A 6,363-nucleotide genomic window follows, 5' to 3' on the forward strand; every position below is an offset into this window, starting at 1 on the left:
ACAAACATTGCGCATTATATATGCTCATGTGTGATGTGTTCTAAATTTTGAATCGACTGAATTTGTAATTTACCGTTGACGAACTCCGTTGCTACGAACAACCTTTTCTATTCTCCTTCAAAGATTAAAATGTAAATCAAAATGCAATTTGTTGTTGTTGTTGTTAAAACGTTCTGATAATGTTTTAAATAATTTCTTGAAACATTTTCAAATTATCCTAAATGTGTAATTATGATTTATATCAACTGCAATATAAAATAACAAGTTGTGAATCCATTGTCCACTAGTATACGATAACAGATGTGTATAACTATATTAAAAATATAGTGTGGCCATACAAAAATACCTGTTTAACATGTAAGCGTGTCAAAGATAATTAGAATCAACAGGATTATGGTCGCGAAAGCAATTAATTAAATTGCTGGTGGTCGGCAACCTGATGATTTGTTCGAATGCACTGGTGGTGTATCATACAGTTGTTGACTTAATCAATTATAAGCGCTTTAGATTTTATTTCATCTAGCTCTATTTATATACATTCGAAAATTAATTGTCATAACATAATTTTATATAGAATCTAGATAATAAAAAAGATGTAAACAATTAATTATGTACATTTGTAAAATGAAAAGGAAAAAAAGTTCAAATGTCCGTACTATCACGGATTTATATTACATGTAATATAAATCCGTGGTACTATCCTGCAAAATGAAATGGTGTCCGAACTTTTAAGCAGATGTCCGTACTTTACCCTCTATTATCCGTACTTACCCGGTTTTACATAGCTCAATAAATCAGTGTGGCCATACCACGTGACATTGACGTCATTTTCGGCATCATTTCCAAGACAAATGTTGCTCGATTCGGAAAAGAAAATAGTCATAAATATTTTATTTCTGTACCAATTTCTTTGGGATATGCACCAGTCTACGGGGAAAAATATAAGCTTTCCACAGAATATTGGATATTTGTCCGTTTATAAGACGTTTTATCAAACACTTTGCATAACCTTGGAAGTTGCTTGTATCAGAGCGGGCTTCAGTTGCAAGCTATTTCGTTTTCTGGCGTTATCTGGTCTACGCCATGAATAAAAAGTCAGGTTTACATCAACCGGGAGTACGGAAGGCATAACTCTACCTTAATATGTTCATATTTTTATTATGAATGACATAAATCTTATATTTTTCTTCAATTGTCAATTCTGGCACCAGTTCCAAGTCGAAAAAAAGGACTACAGTTTAAAGCAGATTTTAGAATCCGTTGCAAATGCGAAGCAACATGCCTACCGTTCTCTTTCTATAATTATGTTAACCATGAAGCACATTTTATTTACTATACGACATAAACACAAATGAATATTTAAGGTGACAACGGAGTCAATTATTACTGAAAATACCTAAAATGAGATTCTTTGCTTAGTAGATTTATCAACCTTTTCTGAACACATTCGTGATTTAATTTTGGAAGCAGTTAGTCCAAAAAATGTGTTTTTAAACGTTTTAAAACGGTACCTGTACCATTTTTATCTGCTATTCGCGTAATCTGTCAATTATCGATAACGCTCCGCCCCCTGTTGAGGCATCAATGAGGGAAATCGGTAGTTCCATATATCCGTGAATTACCCGTCCATACTGGTCCATCTACTCGTAATTCATGTATCGTACAAATACCGTACATCTTTTATGAATATCGTCTACCTTTTATTAAGCATTTTTTTAAAATAAGAAATTGTCGGCCAATGTACGTAACATAATGGTATCCGGACAATTCCCCTCCCGGACGATTCCCCTCCCAGTAAATTTGAATGTTTTTTCACAACCCGGACATTTCCCCTCCCGTTATTTTTTTACGGCGGACAATTCCCCTCCCGTTCTTTTATCAACCCGGACAATTCCCCTCCCGTTCTTTTAACAACCCGGACAATTCCCCTCCCGCTGTTGTCAGAGCGGACAATTTCCCTCCCGTGGCTGTTGAATATATATATTATATAATATTGTTTATTTGAAAGGTATATACATTTTTGCAGCGGCAAAACAATAAAAGAACAATTGATAAGAACCAAAAAGCAATTAAGCTGTAGATTCTTGCAAAGAATATATTATGCACATGTTATAGTAAATTGAACTGTCATCATCGTCATTATGATTAGAAAATCATATTCACCATATTGAATCAGTACATGAAGTCCTAACACAAAATATCAGTGATCATTTTGATTTTATATATGATTGAACACATTTGTAGGAATATTCTTCTTCATTTTTAATTGGTTTTGCAATCAAGGACACATTTAATTAAGGGCGGCAATGATTAAAGATTTTTTATTGACAGTTTGTTTATCTTAAGCAGCGGCGGCAATGACTAAAGGCGGTATAATGTCACTTTTGTGAAATAATGATTGTTAAAAGTTCCGATCTTTAACAGTTTATTGTTAAGAGTAAAAACTGTCATCTTTAATAAGAATGGTTATAGATTTTTTTACACGCAATTAATGTGAAAAAATGGGAGGGGAATTGTCCGCTCCGCTAAAAAAAATGGGAGGGGAATTGTCCGCTCTGCTAAATTAACGGGAGGGGAAAAGTCCGCCCTATTAAAATAACGGGAGGGGAAATGTCCGGGTTGTGAAAATAATATGGAAGGGGAATCGTCCGGGAGGGGGATTGTCCGGGATTCTAACATAATGTATGAAACATAAATAATTAAGCATAGCGGCAAATCGCACGACCACGGGTTGATTTAAAATAGAGTTGCTAAAATATCCATAATGTGTGAAAATAATTTGTTTGTCCCGTTAATCTGATAGATATTACATTGAGTTTATGGACTTTTGTACGGATTCATCGGCTTGCTTTACATTCAACCTCGTTTTCTAACAATGTCAAGTAAAACAACAACAAAAACAGACAACATTTTTTATGTGAACGCCTATATGACTTGTGGTAAGGTGTCCCTGACAAATTTCTAAACCATTTTAGATTGTTTAAGGATGATCATTTCTCTATGAATCTATAAAAAAAGATATTAATATATACTATCAGTGAATGCTCTGAAAAAATTGTTCGCCAGTAAATCGAACACAGTACTAATAAACCTGGGACAAAGTATGGAATTTATATTGTATATCCCAGTAGAAACTGGATATCTATGCCGTGCATAGATGATTTTCATGATAAAAGAAGTCATAAAGGTCAGATCATAATGATCGATTGATACCTTTTATTTCTATTATAATATGTCAAGCATTTATTTCAATTTGGAGGAAGAAATATATAATATCTCGTTTTTATTTTTACATTTACCATGGACTTTAAAAAACCATCAGAAGCTCAGTTTTTTGTTATTTTAATTTATATTTTAACGGAATTTCATATACGAATACACAGACAGAGTGACGCTGGTATAATATAATAATAATGCTGATGATAATAATAATAATCTTCAAAAGTGAAACAATTAAATACCCCGCAAGCGGTGCGCAAATACGTTCCATTTCCCCCACCGAGTGCCTCAAATTTTACCGAAAGTCACGTGACATGTGCGACCGACAGTAAATCACGTTAAGATTTGAAGAAATTTCTGTTATAAACTGATATTAATCAGCAACTTTTTAATTGATCAGATGTCACTGGGTCATAAAATGTTGTTAGAGTATGTTAGCGCAACTTGTGACCCTCTCTGGTGCGATATTTGTGTATTATGCAATTATTTAGCGTGAAACGTAGGGGTCCGAGAGAGAACAGCCGATTTATGACACTTCGTTTGATGCGGGTCGGACTAACTTTGAATCGGCATAACTTTTTTAATAATCAAGCAATTAACATGCGGTTTAAAGCACATGAAAGGGAATTTATTTACGGAGGGAACCGTGTCAGGGATTTTTGTTTGCTCAATCAGCGACTTAATTATCTTTAATTACGTAATATGTATGGTGAAAAAAGTCGCATAAAATGTTTGACGTTACGTAATATTTTTTTGAGAAAAGATAGAAAAAATTTGAGACAAGGTTCCCCAGATATTATAAGTATGTTTATTTTCCTAAAGTTTGGTGACAAAAAAATAAAAAATGACTTTGATATGACGATTTAAAATTTTAGGATTTTTATTAAAAATCAATCATTTACAAAGGCATTTTTTTCAAATATGTTATTTTTTATGTTGATCAACGACATTTAATGCACAAAGATTAAATACATAACAATTATTACTAAAATAAGTTGGTTTAAATGACATTTATCTGAGTACCACGGAAAGTGTCTGTTGTCACCTTAAATGATTTTTACTCGCTGCGCTATAAGTGATTTTAAAAGTCGTAAAATTGTTGTCTGTATTTGTAAAGATATTGATTTGCTCTTTAATCATTGTTCTTTCACGGTAATGATTATGAAAAATCTATTTGTGTCATGTAGCAATACTAAACGTGGAATAGAAAACAGAAACCCTAAATATCGCCCAAAACGGCAAAAGTGAAAATGTTGATTGACTAGAGCTCTAGCCTGTCCAATGAACGTGCACATTCAGGATCACTTCGATTTGTATGCTCTGAATAAGGGTTACGCCTCAACGCGGCAATTTTAAAGTAAAAAAAGAGCTATTTATACGTATAACCATATACATGTATATATAAAGAACATGTAGCAATGTTTTAGTATGATAGATTCAGATTTTTAACACAGTGGCACTCGTTGATAAAAAATATTTTTACATCCTGTTTTCATACCCACGGTAACCGTTTTTCGTGAACTGGATATAACTCGTTAACTTAAGAACACTATTAAATACTACATGTATCTATTTTATAATTGCATTTATTTATGTTGATAAACTGCATATCTGACAAATTTAGTTAATTATATCAGTCAACTCAGCTTTATCAGAGAGCTCACCAATATACATTGTAAAGAGAGGAAGGGAACGGAATATTTATGGTTTGAAAACATTTAAATCGAGTAGAACCTTTTTAATAATAATGTCTCTTTCAACTGAATAAAAACGATAGGGCTATTTGGGACTATTTCTTATCGATGTGGTCATTGGCTGTAAATGCATGGATTATTACACGCGGCATGACCTGCAAATGTCCTCAACTGGGTTTTTGTAGCATTTTAAGATTTAAAAACGGATAAACATGACGCATATACTAAATAAGTGAATTATCTGATATGTAAATAAAGCAGTAAGTCATTTGAAAGTTGAAGGATAAAAATTGAATATACACTTCAAATGTAATCGCAATTTTAGTAAGCTTATGTTAGCTATCAATTATACAATGGACGCATCAGTGTCATATGGACCCTAGTCTTAGATCTTGCCGATGTTGCTATTACAGATGTTAATGTAAATATTTATATAATTATTGATAATCATTGTTATTTCCGTCTTTTTGAATGTTTTGTTTTCATGAAATTTGACTGTGATCGATGGCTATTGGTTTGTAAAATCATTTATCTGTTTACTATTTTCTACTTTGTTTACTCCACATGACGTCCATTCTCGTTCTATTCATGGCCATTTTGGGTCTTTTTGATAAATAGAGAATCATAAGTAATGCAACTAAGTAACAATAATATCAGGTTTACACGGCAAAGTTCCAAGTTCAAATTGTGATTTCGTTTATCAAACTCTATAGAAATTTATTATACAACAATTCCAGAAATAATATAAACCTTTTAAAAGTCTCTCTTTTGAGGACAGAAAAACCTATTTGTCACATTCACGAGTGTCAGTGTTTGTCAGTAACTCTTGACAAAAATAAAGTGAAAAATACCTTTAGCTTTACAACACTCGCGTTAAAGTGTAACCCTTTCCATAGCATACAAACGTGTTTTTTTTTATTTTAACTCTTGCTCTTACTGAGAGCACATATATTTCTTATCAATTTCGCCATTGTGAAATAGAATAAAACACATTTTACTACATAGGATAAGATGAGCAATACTTAAAACATCTTCAAAACGAAACCAAAATATTATTTTCCGACAGGACTAAATCTAAATGATTTGACGTGCACTATTGCGATACAAGTATAAGTGTTATTGCTTTAAGGAACAATCAGTTTTTTCACAATCTCTCTGTGAAAGATCAACAAAGATAAACTAAATTGTAGAAAGAGAACGGTAGGCATGTTGCTTCGCATTTGCAACAAATTCTAAAATCTGCTTTAAACTGTAGTCCTTTTTTTCGACTTGGAACTGGTGCCAGAATTGACAATTGAAGAAAAATGTAAGATTTATGTCATTCATAATAAAAATATGAACATATTTAGGTAGAGTTTTGCCTTCCGTACTCCCGGTTGATGTAAACCTGACTTTTTATTCATGGCATAGACCAGATAACGCCAGAAAACGAAATAGCTTGCAACTGAAG

Source organism: Ruditapes philippinarum, unplaced genomic scaffold (genome assembly GCF_026571515.1).
Source record: "Ruditapes philippinarum isolate M1 unplaced genomic scaffold, ASM2657151v2 ctg4543_1_1_1_1, whole genome shotgun sequence".
NCBI classification, from domain to species: Eukaryota; Metazoa; Mollusca; class Bivalvia; order Venerida; family Veneridae; genus Ruditapes; species Ruditapes philippinarum.